The following is a 19776-nucleotide window of genomic DNA, read 5'->3' as shown; positions in this document are numbered from 1 at the left end:
ACAAATTCTTTACGTCAACCATCACACAATTATCCACACATGACACAAAACAAGACTGACATATATCAGGATAACCTAGAGGTCGACCGATATATCGGTCGGCCGATATATCGGGCCGATATTTGTCATTTTTTAATATATCGGCCGATATCCGTGTTTAGTAGCGCCGATTTAAATTCAGGCACGTCGGCGGGCAGCCCCGTGTTATTGGTGCGGTGGAAAGTGCCGCTGCCGCATTTGAAGGACCCCAAGCCAAAACTTTTGGAAGATTTAACAACAGTCCTGGGAGATAAAGGTAGTCAGAGAATTTCACTCTGTAAATGAGGTGGAGTAGGTGGCAGCTCTCACAAACACTGCAGCGTGATTGAGGGCTACATTATTCTGCCCCGTTCACAGACAGCACCGTGCTCGGAGAGACAGCTGTCCTGGAGCTGCCCAGTACGGTGAATGACATTTGTTCGGAAGCATGTTTTGATGCAGACAATAGCCAGGTTTCCATCCAACTCATTTGCATTTAGGGATGTCAATATTTGATCATTTCCATGATCGATCGTCGTTTAAATTAACAATCAATGAATAAGCTTAATACTGCAAAATGCGTCTGCAGCGGTATTATTATTATGTGCAAAAGCCACTAGGAAAAAAAAAGCTTTCTCACCCGAATTAAAGGGGTTTTAGTCTGAATAAAATGCTAGTAGCAGGACTGTAAAATGAATATGTGATTATGATCATTTGATAAAATGAAGGGAGCGCGCTGTACATTTGAGATCATTTTACTTTGTTGACCGTTTTCCATCAAGGAGACCGCTGAATGCGCCTCTTTAAATGGTTTCGTGGTGTTTGTTGTTGTATTTTAAAACGCAATTGCAAAGTTTTCAAATGTCACTATAGTATTAAAAATAAAATTATCCCAAACGTAGGCTAACTGTGGCGCTTGTGGCTGTGCTGCGCAGTCAGTGAACCGCTTTTTTCACATTAAACATTTTATGCGAGTATTAATGACCAGTACTTTATTTGATCCTGTTCTGCAAAATGTTAGATTTTGAATTTTTGCATTCCGGTAGGCCTATTTGTTTTAAAAAATCCTGCATTTACAGTGCATTAGATCGTGACAGTGGGTGGTGCGTGCAGACGAGGACGAGCGAGCACGGGTTTAACTAGATGTATTTGGAGGTTGTTGCTCACGTCTCGTGCACATATCCAAATGTTTCCATATTCGCAATGTATCTGAATGTTAAACTATAATATTTTTTTTTTTTTTTTATGTAAACTAGACGGAAAAGATCATCCTCTTCACATGAGCAAAAACGTCCTTGGCATAACAGCAGAGTGGACCGGTATACTGCGGTCTATTTAAACTGACCAGTGTAACCTTTTATATGTTTGGTTGACTGTACTTAATCTTAATAATGAACAGACTGCGATGTAAGTTTGAAGTTAGAATGCACTTTAGATGTTCTGTGTCATTTATACCAAATGGTTGCTAGTGTGTTTGCAGCACTACTATTATTTATTTTTTATATATTTTATTTTTTTTATTTTTTAGTTTAATTTATCATTATAAATAAAATTTAATTAAAAAAAATTAATTCTTTTATTTAAATGTATATTTAAGTTTACATTGATGTTCCAACAAAAAAAATGAACTTGAAAAATTCTGCTTGATAAATGCTCTAAAACTTTTATGTAAATGATTGACTTTATATATTATATAATATATTATTTAATATATTATTATATATATATATATATTACCTGTTTTATATATTTAATACTTGGTCAGTTTATTGATTTGTTTGGTTAACTTTAGATATTTTTTTTATTTGTAATACCATGCAGTGCACAAAATTAAGATTCGAGAGATGGTTCAAGTCAGTGCTCAATAAATGATGATAAGTTTAGAAATGTTGTGCATCCACTTATTATTAGTGTGACATTTTAGCATGCAAATGAGAGGGAAAACTTCAAGATATCAGCCCTAAAAGTCGGCAACACATATCGGCCATCGGCTGACCCTGACCTCTAAACATCGGCATCGGCAGATCAAAATTTAACATAATTACAAATAAGAAATACGACACACATGACATTTATCAAGATTGATATTTATCAGGATTACGTGGCTGGGGAAACCTTTATATCTGTTATATAAGTCTCAAGTGTCACATAACTTGACATAATTCCAAATGAGAAGTAAGCCTGACCTTTGTGTGGTGCAGAGTCTTAAGAGAGAAGCAAGTATGCCTGAGACAACTTTAGACAAAATAAATGGGCGTTTTTTTTTGTTGTTTTTTTAACTATGGGCACTGTTGACCCTGAGGTCTGGAAGTAGTGTGAGAGTGAAAAATGTGTTTTAAGAGAGTTACTTTTATTCTAAGGATGCACTGATATAATAGTTTCAAAACCGATACAATCCCAAAAATTCTGAGTATCGGCTGATACCGATATGATACCACTTTTTTGTGTGTTAAACACAATCTACTAAATATACACAACTTCGTTATAAAGAAAAACAACAAATGAAAAAAATATATAATTATAACCTATGACAAAAACACTATTAGAAACTAGGTTAGTGGATAATTCGGCAGCAAAAGTTACTCTAGAAAAATCAAGAATGACCCAAAAAAAAAAAAAAAAAAAAAAAAAAAAAAAAAAAAAACATTTAGTGAAAAACATTATTAAGTGGGGAGGACTAAACCTGGTAAAATGTTACACATTTTTACTCTGTATTGTTGTAAAATACATTTAGGAAAAACAATTAAATATTTTATGTATAAATATATACTATGCAATTAAAAGGCATTTCTTTGAAATGTATAGCACAGTAATGAGGCAGCAACATATGATAGATAGGACAGAACAAGAAAGGCTACTGATGATCTTTCAAAAAAAATTAAAATATGAAAGGCTCCAATACAGAGCGCCACAAAGTGCTTGTGCGCATCCCATGCACAGAATGATTTGCTTGAAGCAACATGGGGTCACAGCGCTCCGCAATACCGTGTTCATTATTACAGATGAATCGCCTTCGATAATAAACGAGATATTGCGTAGCTTGTCAGTGATCTACGGCTCTGTCTATTAAATGCCGCTCCATTTGAAAGCAGGTGATGGCGATTTAGTGGTAATCAGGGAACCGGCTTTACTGACGAAATGCACGTGACAATCGCATGCGATATATTGCCCAGCCCTAGTAACCAGTAATGTAAGTAATAATATATTACTGGTGCCAATTTGATGTAGTGCTTTTAAAAACACTCAATAACCCAAATAACTTTAACAAATATTAACGTAAAATTTCAGCTAAAATATTAATACATTTAGCATAATTTGACAAATATTTACAGCTTGAAAATAACCCAAATATTATATTTAAATATGATATTTAAATTTTTTCCATTTTCTTCACGTCACATGTGAGATAAAGTACTTAAATTTACTTTATATAAATAATTTTCACAATAAATTGTCAAGTTGATGCTTTCAGATCATTTAGAAACAGAAAACATTAGTAAAACATAACGTGACAAATAGGGATGCAATGATACCATTTTTTAAGAACCGATTCGATACCGAAAATTCAGCCACGTTAAAAAAGTGAATAACTTAAGTAATTTGTGGATTAATGCTTACTGGGGATGCGCACCGTTTCAAACGATTCAGTCTGATTTGGTGAACTGGTTCAACCCATTCACTAAAGAAGAACCGGTTAAACAGAACGAATAGTTCGCGAAATGGACATCACTAGTACAAATGGAAGAGATATTGACACGTAGTGTATTAAATGTGTACGCTAGTTTATTGAGCATTTTCTTTGAACAGTTTTAAACCTCAGTTACTGTGCGCTCAAAGAAAGTTTCATAATTTTGACTATAGTAACTGAACGCGACATGCAGTTTGAATGCTGAATGGAGGATGACAGACAGCCGCAGAGGAAAGAAGAGTTTAGGTTAATTTGAATTTAATGACTTAAATATTAATCTGCACCTCACATTGAACTATGGAACAGCTTCAGAACACTTGAAATACAGTACACAAAAACGTTACTGTGCTTTATAATGTTTTTGTGCCTTTCGTGGGGCTCAACAATAACACAGAATAGTATACGCACAATATCAGATTTGGATCGGTTTCGTCTGACCGATAACCGATCCGCAGAAAATGCCAGTATCGGAGCTAATACCGATCCTGAGTATCGGATCGATGCATACCTAGTGACAAAATATTTCTACTTCAAATAAATGTTCTTTTGCACTTTCTATTCTAAGGATACTACAGAAAAAAAAAGAAAGAAAAAAAAAAAAAAGTTCACTAAGCAGAACAACCATTTTAAACTGATGATCTAAAAGTAAATGTTTCTTGAGCAGCAAATCAGCATATAAGATAAAAAAAAAATCTAATTTACCATCACAGAAAGAAAAATACATTCAAAATATATTAAAATTAAAAAGTTACTTTTTAAATTAATTTTAATATTCATATCATCCCCGTTTTTGACTATTTTTGATCAAATGAATGCAGTCTTGGTGAACTTAAGACAATTCAAAAACATCTTTCTTTTGAACACTAATGTGCATAAATGTCATTTGAAAAGCAAAACAAATTAAGCCATTGTGAACTGTATTAATATGACCTTCATACAACAGACTAAATGTCTTTAACAAGAAAGTAAACACATGAAAGTGCCTGAAGTAAACCAGTCTGAGGTTTTGCATGTCAACTGACTTGTCAAGCTGAATTTGCAAAGTCAACTGGCAGAGCATCACTTAACGTTCAATCAAATTTCTCTAAAATCCCAAACAAACATCAATCCTCAATTGCAGTACAATAAAACATACATTGTTCTGTGGCTCACACAAACACACATGCAAATATACATCAAGACCAGACTCAGGAGTCTGATTTAGTCTCAGTGGATTGCTAGTTGGGTGGGATAAAAACACTCCTAGCAGTATTAGTGCACTAATGAATACTCCAATACTTTATACCCACTTTCATACCAATTTTTACAAAACCCATGTAAATCCACTCTTCCCCTACAGCATCCAGGAAGGCCAAACCTACATTATTTTCTCTTGAATAGAGGGCAGTTCAGAACACAGGTGTGTAGGACAAGAAAGAGCTCTTACGCTGAAGCAAACCTGTCATATGTAGTAACACCATACTGACATTCTTTTGTGCATGGAGTTGAAAGCAACAATTGGATCAGGTCAGTTTCAATGAACTCTATGTGAAGCAAAACTAGGACCGAAATATTTAGGCCACACACAAGGTTTTTCGAAACACCAAAATGACTCTTTTGTGTATTCACGCAACAACGGATTTTGTGTGCAGCAACACTAGAATGGAAATATGTAGGCTGTGCACAAAGAATGTGTGTGTGAAGAACAAAGAGAGGTGCAAACTTAAACTACAGGGAGAACAAAACACACAAGTGCAAGTGGGTCCAAGTGACCAGCTGAAAAGCTGGATAATCTGAGGAAAGTCCCTTGGAGAAGATTTAAAACAATGCAAACACAAACAGGGAACATGGATATTGGGTTCACAAGAAAAAGCCAAACAAGTCTACTACTTTAAGTGGGTTTAAACTGACTTTAAACACAAACCAAAAACAATTTAAGCCACAAATCTACAAAGAAAATGTCAAACTTAGTTTAAATAATGATTCCTTGCACCGCAACTCAGTCTATGTGCTGCTATGTATTTTGAGTCGAGTCAGCTGTCTAGACTCAGTGTCTGTGTCAAATGACTGTCACAAATTGGCACAAAGACAATAAATAGATGACCATTGCGTTTTCCTCACTGACTGCATGTAAAAAACAAAAAACATACTAGCATCTGAATCACAAACAAATGGTGCTTGAATGCTGCCTATTTTAATAAATTGCTCAGAAATTCTAACAAACTCAAGGTTTTGATCTGAATCAGAATGAATGTCTCACTCATTTGAGTGGTTAATGATTTAATATCTGACTCACTCACTGCCCGGATATTTAAGTGTAATTAAAGATTCACAGCCAAAAGAGTTTGTTGTAATAAATGGCATTTAAATAAAAAAATATAAATAAATAAAAAATATTTAAAATACAAAGATAAGCAAGCAATAAGTTAATAAATATATAAACATACAGATAAATAATGTATACAGTAAAGGACCAATAGGAGAGAGAGGGTGCAGGTGCTGCAAAAATATTTTTTGTAGAAAACACCTGTCAGCAATGAGTTGGCATTACAAAAACTTGTGTGTGAGAGAAGCACACTGTTGTTCAGCTTATTTAAAAATTCACCATGCCTGACTGATAACGTAGGGTTTGTCATTATTTCAAGGTCTCAAGCAGTGCAGAGAAGCACAAGAGACAAACACGCAGGGTGGCACTTTTGCATTCAGCGTATGCAATGTCACTGCATCAAACAGAGCGACACATTTATCTGAGCCCCGGCCCCGAACGCAGCTAACTTCTGCTGAAGTTACGCACACAGAGTGCTCAAGTCTCAATGAGTTATATTGTCATGTGAGAAAGATATGAAAAAGATTTTAGTAAACAAAAACGCAGCTTATTCATCATGAGTGTTCTGAGGTTTGTTTGTTCTTCTAAATTCTACGCTCCTCTGATCTAAAGTAATGCCATTTAAATCAAGTTGTGTTTAAAAACATATTTTGCTATTTATGACTATGAAGACAATTAAAGTGGCTTCTGGAAAGAAATAAGTCTGTTTTATTGGATGAAATGGATCAGATTCAGGAAGCTATAGCAAAAAAAAAAAAAAAAAAAAAAAAAAAAAAGCATATTTCTGTAGAATTTAAATGGACAATTTTCTACACATTCCCCGTTCCACATGTGTCTATTAAATATTTATTTGATCCTATACAAACAATACTGTAGAACTCAGTGCAACACGTTGTGCATAGTGGCTGCAGAAAAACACAGATAAAAAATCAATGCAAATCTGTCAAAGCTGCGCGTGCATAGTGGCTGCAGAAAAACACTGGGAACAAGTTGAGGTAAATGGGTTAAATCCATGGAATAAGAGAAAAAAATATTTTTGTGCCTTTTAAATGTCAAGATCGGAATGCAAATAATTTTTATAGAATACTGTCGTCAAGGACGCCATTTGAAGCTAAACGCAGACGTTTAAATGAATATACAATGTACGAAAACTGCTATGATTACTCTACTTTTAAAGCATACGTTTGATTTAAACAAAAGGGTCTGCATGATATTCACATATGCTGTTCATAGGGGATGTATTGTATTAGCCCTACAGTTACAGCAAGAAATATTTAAACCTTACTATTAACATTTTTACATAACATCAATTAAATAACACAACAATTACTAATTATTCTCCCAAAAAATTAAAGTTTATATATCCTAATTCGGACTTTATAACTCGACTTTACTCAAAAATAGTGAGTTTGTCAATTCTGAGGGGAAAAAAGCCAGAAGATCCGATGGGGAAAGGGAATGACGAGTTGTTTTTCCCTTATTAGAATTTTGAGGTATAATCTCGGAACTGCGAGAATAAAGTCAGAATTTTGCAATATAAATTCTTTCATTCCATTTTCTGCCACCAGATAGGCTCCACCCACAAAAAAAAACATCATCCCTGTTTCGGAGCTGTAAGACTATCCCACTATCTAACGTCAATTTCGTTGAATAACAGTGCTTATCGCTGGGTGACAAGTTCTTGTTATATTTGTAGAACATTTTGAAAATGACATCTAATCAATATGAACTGTAATCTTTTTAAACCTAACTATTTTGTACTATATCCGTTTAATTATCTATTCATAAAGCTATCTCTCCCGGGTTTTCTGCAACCATGATGCGCACGCATCCTGAATGTAAGTGTGCATCATTATATGTTACAAACCTATAATCTGTCTATTGCTTTGTTTGAGGTCGCTTGATGTGTCCTGATTATGTTTACGTGTCTAACCAAAGTCACAGAACGCTCCAACTATGAAGGACGTAGCTTGTCATACAGACACACAGAAAGTTAGTTTACTATGCAAAACTATTATCCAATCATAGCAGTGTGCGTTTACTTCCAAGTCTTCAATGCGGCACGCCCATAAAAACCGTGATTTTCTGGAGCAGCCTCAAAACCAGGTAGAAAATAGCTTATTACTTATTGATTTTGATGTTTTTGAATGTAAAAACCACGCAAACATCATAAGTAAACCTCAGACAACAGTATAAAATAATAAAAAAGCCAGTTCATGACCCCTTTAAATCCCAAAATGAACTTCGAATTAGCATAGTAAGTGACAAAAGACACACATGAGAAAAGGGATATGAATTTCTGGATACAGAGCACAAAACCGGCAGAATGAGGAAGGGTTACAGTAGAAGTATAAAAACAACCATCTCAGTCAATGTGAAGAAAAGCATCAGATCTTGGCTGTTGACTGTATGACTCACAAAAGAAAGTTCAAGCATTTTGTCCTCACACCAGCTCAGGTTTCTGCTTTTCATCTTAGGGGAAAAAAAGTTGTCTACTTCTTGATCTTACTACTTTTACAGGATTAAGTCTGCTTTAAATTCTGTACCCGTTCACACCTCATTGAAAATAAATGGTGTCCTAGAAGGTAACTTTTACCGAGCAGGTCGCAGTGATATACCTCCCCTCCCTTCTGCTGCTGTCTGTCTGCACATTAAAAAAAAGCCTCCTTACTTGCTACAAACCAAAAGTGTGGGAGAAATGCATAACAATAACACTGTACTTAACAGGCTCATCAAGTTAAATTCAGTTAAATTAGTAAAAAGTATGTATTAATTTATAATAACAAGCTTACTTAATTATGCATAAATAATTATACTTATCTGGGACAAACATCTTCAGATCACCCACTCCACTTTTGGTCTGAACCTAACATGAACATTATTAATTTGGAATGGACAACCTTAGTTCCTCTGTTTAGTTGTGTTACATTATAGCTTTGTATGACCAATTCACAGGATTCCTTAATGAATCAAGAGCCTGTATATCACAATAGAAACAGGAAAAGTGTTAATACCCAGTCAGAGAATTACGGCATATTGTTTTGTCACACACCAAACCATGCTTCATTTTAAAGGAAGATGTTTTGGTTTCGTTTTTTTCCAAAAAGCACCAGAGTATGATATAATACACTGACTTAGCAGCATCCAAATTTAAAAATCCTCTTGGTGGCACCAAGTGATCAAAACCTTAAATCAATGAAATGCGGCGAAAGATGCACCAAGGTACATTTGAGGTTATTTAAGTTAAAAAAACAACATTAATATGGACCATCATAACCACTAAATATAAACTTTTTTTAAGCTATGCATAGTACATCAACTTTTAAGCTCTAGGCTACATCTAAACTATCTTCAAACCATTCATCTGCGAGTATCTGTAAGAACCAAGTCCTGAAACATTATCGTCAGCCGCCTTCTTGCATTTGTGTAACGGACAGATCTGCACGAGTAAGCATCAGCTTTAGTATTCAACATCTGAAGACATTTTATATAAGATCTGAAACCAGTATCTCATATAAAAGGTTTTCAAATGTTGAATGCTAAAGCTGATTTCACCTGAAATACTCAAGCAGGTCAAAAAGATCACAACACTGCAGTACTCCAGCAAATAAAGTGAAAACGAAAAAAAACTGCATGTCACGGTTCATAATCTCACTCTCTTGAAAAGTTAATAATTGTAACCTCTGAAAACTGAATTCTTCCTTTCAGCACAGGAAAAGGGCATATATAATTCAGATGTCCAGACAGTCAACTCTTACTTGATTAATCGCCGCTTCTGGCAGCAGAGATGAGAACATCTAGATCCCCAAATCTTTGCAGGCCCCACAACTCCCCTCCCCTGTCGCTATCTTAATATATCCAATCAGATCCTTAATACTAAAGCAATTCTATTAAGGGCAATATGACAAAGCCTAGCAGACAGAGATGGAGAACTGAATCCAATGACTTTCTTGGCACAGAGTGTATGAAACCATGCAAGAGATTGGTTACATTTTGGCAGAAGAACTAGACTACATTTTATGATTAGAGTTATAGTCTCATTGAAAGGCTGTACTATATGTACTATACAATACTGTCAGCAACAATTTTGGATTAATAAAGAAAGTAGCTCATATGGTCGTCACTTCTGAGAAGAATTTACATATATTGCTCACTAAATTAATATATAGACAATGCAATGTGAAATGTTACTAGCACTGACTTACTCCCTGAACTACATGAAAAATTTCATGAAAACACCGATTTTTCTGTCCAGCCGTAATAGAGAGGCACCGGTTAGTATTGTCATGCTCCGCCTCTCATCTCCAAGCAGGACATCTATTTGCATCACCTTTCCCCACTTAGATGCCGTCCGTCTTCTTCTGGCCTCTCTCCTTAGCTGCCGGGCATGTTCCTTCCTCCAGGTTTTATCTTCAGGTTTGATAGACAAGCTGACCAGGCCTCGAAGAACAATAGTCACAAACTTCTTCATGTTGCAGGAATCGCTCGTAGCGCTACAGCAAACACATCCTTTGAATGTGTCTCGTTCAAAGCCACTCAGCAAACAGCAGCAGGCAAGGTTTCCTGCAGCGAAAAGCCTTGAGTAGTCAAGCAAGCTGTGTGACTGCTGAGAGCAAGAGAGCGTGTGAGTGAGAGAAATAGAAAATCAGAGGAAGCCAACGGAGGGAGGGTGCGTCACCAGGTCCCCTCCAGAATAAGGCTCCCTCGAGAAAGCAGATGGCTGCACCCCAGACCAGAAGCGGCTGATGTGTGCATGAGGTAAAGGATGGAACAAAGATCAGATGACAATACTCAATACATTACAAAGAGTTTGGGGGTTTTTATTATCATGACCTGTAGGAACCGTGAGTGTGAGATGTTACAAATCAACAAAACATCTTAGAACACAGATAATTCCATGACTAAACTAAACAGGTTTACTTATATAAACATTTGTGGGAGTTTTGAAGAGATTACAATTGCCCAATTTGTTAAAGTTTGAGCCAATTATAAAATTGCAAGACTCAATTATACTGCAAGAAAAAAAAAATTATACTAACAATTCATGAACACACTTAAAGTCTTCTTAAAATTGGACCACTGGTGTGTGCTGCACTGACACAATCTTCTACTCTCAAATATGAAAAAAAAAAGTTTTTTATGTATTATTGATGCTGCCATGTTAAAAGGCCATGGAAAGATGGAAGAGTTGAATCATTAAGATAAAAATAATGGAAATGAAATGAGAGACACATTTTAATAATACATGCGAAAGTGGATTTTAGTACCTGGAATTATCCTCTTTTGAGAATAAAATCTGTGAAACTCAAAAGCCATATGAAGCCCTCAAAAGACAAACTTCATTTTTATACTGGCAGATAACTCAGTGAAACACACACACACAATACACATACAATACACATACAAAAAAAAATAGTCGACATTTGAAGTGAATCAAAAAAGTTCAAAGTTGTCCTAAGACAAGAACGGGTATAGTTTTGGTTTTAGGACAACTTTGATGAAAGGTATTGATCCACTTCAAATGTTGACTTCTTATATATATATTTTTATTTCTCTTTGGAGTGTTACAAACTCTTGGTGCATAAAGAAGATCTGTAAAGTTGCAAAGACTAAAGTCTCAAATACAAAGAGATATTCTTTATAAAAGTTAAGACTCGTCCACACCCCCCTAAAACAGCTCGTTCTAACACACCCTCACAAGTCTACATCACGATGTGGGAAGATTTGCATAATGCCGCCCAAATGTTCACTCAAAGAAAGAAGACATTACCTTTGATTCTTGCCGATGCAGAGTAGAGTGAATGAATGATTTTTTTTTTATTATTATTGTGTCTTGCATACACGTATGCCCAGCCCTTTAAAGGGCTTGTAAGACACCATCAATTTACTAAACAAAAAACCAGCTGCCAAACAGTAGGCACAATATACAGAAATTAATACACATTTATCTGAATAAATGAGTCTGCTGTTTCTTCCAGGCTTTAAAGACAAAGGTAGCTAACTTATACACACTGAAATTAAACAACCATTTCATCTTATCATCATCCGTGCTCCAGAACAATTCAGGATTTTGAGCAAACATCTCAAACATAGGAATTCTGAATTCATCATACAAAGTACAATACAACAAAAATATACTTTCACTTTCCACTTCTCCCAACTCACAGAGCCTACAGAGTCTTTCCTCTTCTGGAATTTGGACAAATCTCCCAGTTTCAAGAGTCAGGGGGAGAATCCCAGTACGCAGCTGGGCAATCAGGGATCTTTGATTTCTAGTCAAATTTGCTCCAACATAAAATTCAGTCTTAAATTGCACTTTTATTTGAATATAAGTCCGTAGCTTTGGTTTTGCCATTATCCCAATTCGCCAGTCTTCTTCAAATATTGACATTAATTTTATTCTGATAAATAAATAAGATCGCTATATGTTAGATTGTTATGAAATATATATTGAAACTAAGCTTCAGCAAAAACAGCCCGAAGCTCTGCAGCCCAGGGTGACTTAGATTTACTCCAATCAAAGACCTTCTTAATAATTCTTTTCCCTAAAACATGGTTTATTCTAAACAACAATACGACCATTTCACATTTCAACAAATTGTTGTGGATTTTTAGATTGTAAATAATCCAGTTTTAATACTTGCCCCCTCAAAAACCTTCTTTTATATATTCTTAAATATTTGTCAAAAAATATGCTGTCTGTTTATAGTTTTCCCTAAAACATGGTTTATTCTGAAGATCTCGACAGTTAAGAAACTTTTTTTACCGCTGATTTACACTCATTCAATAAGTTTTGGGTGATGGAGAGATTTTTTTCTTGAATGTACTTTTGTACTATTTTTGATATAACTTCATTTCAGCAATTAGAAATTTACAAAAATGATTTTACCAATTATCAACATCCTCCTGGGAATTTTTACATAATTCTAACTCGCCTATTAGCTCCTATAAAATAATTTGACGGTTACTAGATGCTAGAAATGTGAGTGGAAAAGAGAGCGGTCCCTGTATTCTCCTGGACAAACAAGTAGATAAGTTTTCTTCTATTATTTGAATACCCACATTAAAAGTCAAATGTAATAAGGAATGATCAGGTACATGTCATCTGTCTCCAATGAGGGAAAGACAAGTTGCTCTGGTTTGATTCAAGAGATCTGTGACAGTAATGACTTTAAAACCAAGACAAGACTCTAAGCAAATAAGGGGTGTCACAACATAATCCACTACGGCTTTTCCTCTAACTGAAACTGAGGTAAAATTATCATCATTTACATCAAATCTGCCGTTCAAAACACAGCATTTAGAGTCTCTCAAAAATTCAAGAAATGAGTCACCATGACTATTACACTATTACTATTATCTCTTATCATGTACGACGTTTGTTCTATTCGAGCGTAAGTGCCCTGTGAAGTGGACATCACTGGATATTCCGCCATGATTAAAGTTTGAAACACGTTTATATGTTCCATTCAAAGGGCATTAAAGTGTGCAAGACGTGAAATTAAATTGTATTTATTTACAGAGGTATATGTCGTCACACTTGTCTGTGTGTGAAGACGCTGCAGGCAGCAGCGCAAATCCATGAATGAATCTTCGGAAGTGAAGTACACTTCAATGGATTTCCCCTGCTAAGGGAGTAGGGAGCAATGAACATGGTACAGGGATCATATCAGTCAGAATGCAGTTCATGCACGTAGCTCTCTGCTAACGAGCTGGTTATATGAATCAGGTGTGTTAACTAAGAGAGACATGCAAAATATGCAGAGCAGGGGGGCCCCAGGACTGGAATTGGGAACCGCTGTGGTAAGGGGCGTAACATTTCCGTCACATGCTTGAGGCATTCAGCCAATCACAACGGACTGGATAGCTGGGGACCCTCACTATGACATCATCACAGTTACCATGTTCACTGCAAAAATATTACATAGAGAAATGTGTAACATGAGACCTAAATGGAGTGCTGTAATCAACCCATTATGGTGAGGGTTGTGTGGACTAAAATCTTGGATGTTTGTTGACATCAATGATGTATGATACTCTGGGTAACTATAAAAATCCCTCACTATAAATATACGACCCAAAACATATAAAAATTCTCTCTTCAATTATGATGTTCCTGCAAGATAGCTCTGTCCCAAAGCTGAAATACCAAGTGCTTCCATGAAAACAGTTACTCAATGTAAGGTCTATATTATGCCTGTAGGCCTAATTATACTTAAATAATTCAAGTTTATTTTAACTTACATAATTAAAGTAAGTGTATTGTCTGGTGCATATCTTAACATAGAAAAAAAGTGATTTCATTTTATGCGAGATGAAATGGGTTCCATGAGAGCTTTAAGAAAGTCAGCCTCTCTGGAGAAAGTGCTTGATAAATCATAGACCGTCCCCTAAAAAAAAAGCATTTTAAAAGCATAGAAGTGTAGGAGTTTTTTCTTCAAGAGGTTTAAGTAGGACTGTCTCAATACAGTACCTAGCTCCTCAGTCCTCCCGGATTCAAACCCCTTGTGACAGACACCATTCATATTTCAGGAGCTCCTCTATGCAAAGAATGACAGTTAAGCAGGAAGCATTAAGGAAAATGAATGCATTTGTAATGTGTTTAATGGCAAGACAAGAGGGAGTAGGAAGAGAGACAAAAAAGGATGACATGAAACAGCAACAACAGCTTTTGAATAATTACAGACTGATTGTTTTATCTTGTTTTTAAAGCCAGTGTTTCAAGTTCCACGCTGCACGTCAGAGATTTAACCTAAATATTAATCAAATCCAGTCATAAATAAATGCAATCAGTGCAAGCTGTCTGCACCCATAATGTCTGTAATATTTGTACTTTAAACCACTGCAAAATAAACATGATCACACATATTCCAAAAGGCCTAGGCACCTGTAGTGAAATTAATGATAACACTGAAATGAACTGATTTGAAAAAAACTGTTTTATTTTTATACATAGTGTTGTTATTTTTAACTAAACTAAAACAGTTTTAAATCAAAAAATTGTTTTCATTAAATGAAATAAAGCTGAAATAAAATGTAAAAACTAGAAGAATTTAAAATTTAACACAAAATAAAAATGAATTCAATATATTAATAATTACTACAATAGCATATAAATAATACTAAAATATCATCAACATGTAACAGCAACTGAAGGATCAGTCCACCAATGAGAAGAAAAATTAATTTCTGGAAACCAGAAGCAGAAGATGGTTGAAAAAACTAAGCTAAAAGAAAACAGCAGAAGCACAATTTTTTTTTTAATTCAATAAATTAATTAAAAATTGAATGAATATTTTTCTTACATGGACTGAAATTAAAGTATTTTTAACTGCCGCTTTTCTTTAAAGAAATTAAATTACTTTGTAAAATGATCAAAAACTGCTGAGACTAAAACAGCATTAGGACAAATGCTTTACAGTCAAATTAAAAGAATTTGATAGTGACATTTCATAACTCAAAACACTGGGGTAAGTTTACAGTAAGTGCACAGCATTTCTAAAACATTCAACACATGATTCTGGGGGTCATTAATGCTCTTAGCTCACACTAGTCTTTCAAATAATAAAGTGAAAAACTGCAGAAGAGGGAGAGGAAGATGAGGTTGTGTCTAGTTCAAACTGCCCCAACAACAGCGTGTTAGCAGCTCAAAACACTGGTCTTCATTGGCTGCCTGAGTCACACGCACAGAGAGGATGAGATGAGATGAGAAGGGCACGCTCTCTCGCTTACTGAGGCTGTGACACTGATGCCATTACAGAGCTGTGGGGCAACCCGCCATGCAGGGTAACCTCACATTTCTGACAGCACATTCATGTGCCACTAACACAAAAGCTTATAGAGGACAGTTCCTCTGTTTGATCAGCACTGGTTACTCCAGCTCAAGGAAAAGTCTAGAAATATAAACATAAACGTGTCCTCGTGTCTCAACAGAAAGTGTCAAAACAATTCTAAGAGCTTCTAAAAAAAAGCCTAAAATGGTTGTGGACAAGACCAGATTTAATAAGACACTACATATCAAACCGCATCAGATTTTATTACTACCTACCAGTTACCAGAACACAAAACCAGACTTCAAAAAGTAACTAGTGGGTAATAATCTGTCTGACAACTGACCATTTAAATCCTTGATTTTGTAACTTGCAGGCAACATGACCAAATGGCACAATATTCATAATCATTGTAATGACCCAGAATTAATTTTACAGCTTGGAAACTCTCAGTACAAAGTTAAAAGAAGACGAACAGCTGCATCTGAGAGCAGTAAATGAGAATGCAGAGGGGATCATGATCAATATGCCCTAATTAAAGCAGACACCTACTGTGTGAAACACTCCAGATTAGATGTCAAACCCCCAGTAAACACACATCCAGGACACACACATGCAGAGAGCCACAAGGCAGAATGGCAGATTGAGGAACTGTGGATCAGTCCAATGCTTTGAATTCATAGTGAGCAGAGTGCTGAGGTGACAAGTTATGAATCTTTCTCCAAACAGGAATGCTATCTAGCAGAACAGACACAGTGGGTTCAGCTGAGGTTTGTCCATGGACAACAAGGCTGTCAATTCAAATAGTAAAATAAACTTCTAAAATGATGCAAGCTTGGTCAATGAGCTTGCCGTTTTCAACCGCCAATAGTTTTAACTTTAGAAAACGTCTTGAGATGCCTCTTCGGTTGTATAACATTAACATACATTATGACATAATACTGATTATTATGTAAAACAGCTCTTTAGTTAAAACGTTCACTCTAAAAAAAAAAAAAAAAAAAAAAAAAGAAAGAAATGCTGGGATATTTTTTTTGTACCCAACCGCTAGGTTGAGCCTGTTGGGTCATATGTCGGGTTGTTTTTTCCAGTGCTGGGTAGTTTTTATGTTATCCAGCTACTGTATACTTTTAAATGTTACATTTTTTATTTCTAAAATGTTTGTTAAAAGAGTTTAAATGCATGTAATATTGTAAACTGCTGTATTCACCCAAATTCAATTTGTCTTATATTTTTTGTCTATGGTGTTCTTGCTTATTAATAAACGTTCATCTTTTCCTTATTGTTGTTGCCTCTAGTAATGCTGTGTGATTTTTAATTAACAGCCAACAAAAATAAAACAACCCAGCATGTTGAGATAAACTACCAAACAGCTCGGTCAAAATAACCCAGCATGTGTTCTGTCCAACATTTACCTAGCGCTGGGTTGCCAAATAACCCAGCAATGGTTGTTTTGCCAATTAACCCAGAAAGTCATAACTTCTCATCTAAAAACAACAAATTCATGCAGAGCGTTTGATATTTGAATGCACAAAAACCACTCATCTACAAATAAGAATGTTCATGAACTTCTCATCTATTAATAATGTTGGCTAATGAAAGCCATAGCAAAGTTTAACCGATATCTTTTTTTGTTATGTTAACTCAAAACATTGGAAAATGTAAGCGCCTGTGTGTGCTTATGTTGTAATATTTCACTATAAAAAAATAACTTTGGGTTAAATAGCATTTTTTAGAGTGTACTGTCTTAAACACTGCCCCCGTGACACTTCATATATAGAAAAATGGTTAAACTAATACAGATCAAAGAACCTAAAGGTATACTTTCAGGGGTAGAATAACTGAGTCAAGAAAACAAATCCACAGGCAACACTGACAAAAACAACAGAAAAAGGAAGGAGAGCAAAACCTCATTTAAAAAAAGCTGAGCGATAAGCAGCAGTCTTGCAAACATCCACACTGCTAAGTCTGCTGTATGTTAGTTATTTCCTCATGCTAGTGGGGAGCTCAGCACTACAAATGATCAAAATAAGCCTTTACTGCCCTTAGTTAAAATTACACTATAAATAAAAGACAATGTTTATGGGGCAAGAAAAAATAAATCTTTTAAAAATTTACATATTAACAATATATTTGTAATCATAATAAACTGAGAAACATGTTTATAAACAAAGTGTTCATTTATCTAGGATTCATTTCAGACTGTTTGTTACCTATTTATTTAATAAAAGAATTTCCTCTGAAGAGGGTGTTCGGTCATACCTGAAAGAAAAGAGATGAGTGCAGGATGACATTCAAGGATTTTATCTTTGATTATGCAACATACTGCGGCAATAGCAGACTATCCTCATTCCTTTCCTATCAGACACACCCATTTACACTCCCTAATGTTCAACCATACTATACATACTATTTACAATAAAGGTGAGTGAAAATGACAAGAAGAAAAAAAAAAAAAAAAAAGATACTTTTTTTTTTTTGGACTTTGTGTTAGTAACTTGGCTGTTTTAGGAATGTCATGGACAGATGACTTCCGGAAGTTTTTCTATTATTACATTCCAAGGCTCAAAATTGCGACCATTTTAGTCGCATTTGCTCCCTAAATTTAATGTGTGCGACCTCAAAATATATTTATGCGAGTGCAAATAATTGTTAAGGGTTGTTAACCTGTTTTAATTTCTCTACAGAACGTTGGCTAATTACCGCATAGTATGTGTCTGCTGTGAGCTCATACAGTGACTGGTCCACCGTTCTATCATATAATCAATTAAACTTCATCTTTACGTTCTTACGTTTAAAGCAGATTTTAGGCTGGTTAATATAAGCCATCAACCACTCCGTTTCACAGTTAACTAGCGTGGAAAATGTAAAGAGAAGAGGAGAGAAGATGAAAAGAACACTGTTAAACAGGGCTCTCGACATTAACGCTTGAGTTTTTATATTTATAACATATGAAACAGTTAAGTACCATTACACAGCCAAGAATGCTATTTTCCCGAATATCCTGAATAAAACCATTAAGACTGAAAATGTGACACTGATTTCATACAACAGTTCGGTAAACTGTAAATAGTTAAAATTAAATCACTTACATTTTATACGCAATATTATCTGTTTTTGTTTCGCTGTTTCAGCAGCGAAAATAGTTCCAAACAAAGATCACAACAGAACTATGGAGCATTTCACAAGAAAACATTCGTGTTTCATTACTGAATGATTCAGCGTTTTGAACGAATCGGTTGAGTCAAAGATTCAATGACCCATTCATAAACAGCTGCCTCTTTCTTTAATGAATCAACGACTGACTTAATCATTAAAAATACAATTCTTTCCAAAACAAACACACAAAACAAACACAAAAAACACCATTATTCCAAAAATCAAAAAAATTAAAGCATATATACAACATATACAAATTTAAGAATTTTAAATAATAGATGAAGCACACATTTAATAAGAGTAGAGGAATAAATGGCTTTTATAAAAGGTAAAAAAAAATAAAAAAATATAACCTGGGGTAATTATAAAAAATATGCAGATTTAAATGTCAAAGCTGATAAAACACCAATGAGAATATTGCTTCAGAATAAATTATATTTACAACACAAAAATCCTATGTATTTCAGAAATGCAAATTTAACTCAGAAAGTGAGTGACAAGGCTTAATGTCGAGCCCTATATATTTTATTATTATTTTTTTTTTAACTTACACACTTTAGTTGTGGTGCTCCTAAATTTTTGCTGGTGCTCCTAACTTTTGAAATTGAGAGCACCAGTGCTACCAAGTAAAAAAGTTAATTTCGAGCCCTGTATTCTGTGTGATCGTTAGTTTACAGAAGTGAGAGAAATTAACTTTTCCAATTCCCCCCGACCCAACCCCCAAATTGATTTCCAGGGGCATTTTTTTCTAACCTTATTAAAAATATGTGCCATCTTTTATGTCAAATTCTTAAATTTGTTATATCACATTAAAATAATAAGACATTATAGGGATG

The 19776-nt window shown here is 35.0% G+C and overlaps 1 protein-coding gene across 3 annotated transcripts in view; it reads right to left on the bottom strand.

The window, feature by feature from the left end:
• The window catches only part of LOC109057897 (apoptosis-stimulating of p53 protein 1-like), a 54946-nt gene that overhangs the window by 30808 nt on the left and 4362 nt on the right, over positions 1-19776 (bottom strand). The window lies entirely within an intron of this gene.

The sequence above is a fragment of the Cyprinus carpio genome, chromosome A20 (assembly GCF_018340385.1).
Source record: "Cyprinus carpio isolate SPL01 chromosome A20, ASM1834038v1, whole genome shotgun sequence".
NCBI lineage: Eukaryota > Metazoa > Chordata > Actinopteri > Cypriniformes > Cyprinidae > Cyprinus > Cyprinus carpio.
This window is presented reverse-complemented; position numbering and strand designations above follow the sequence as displayed.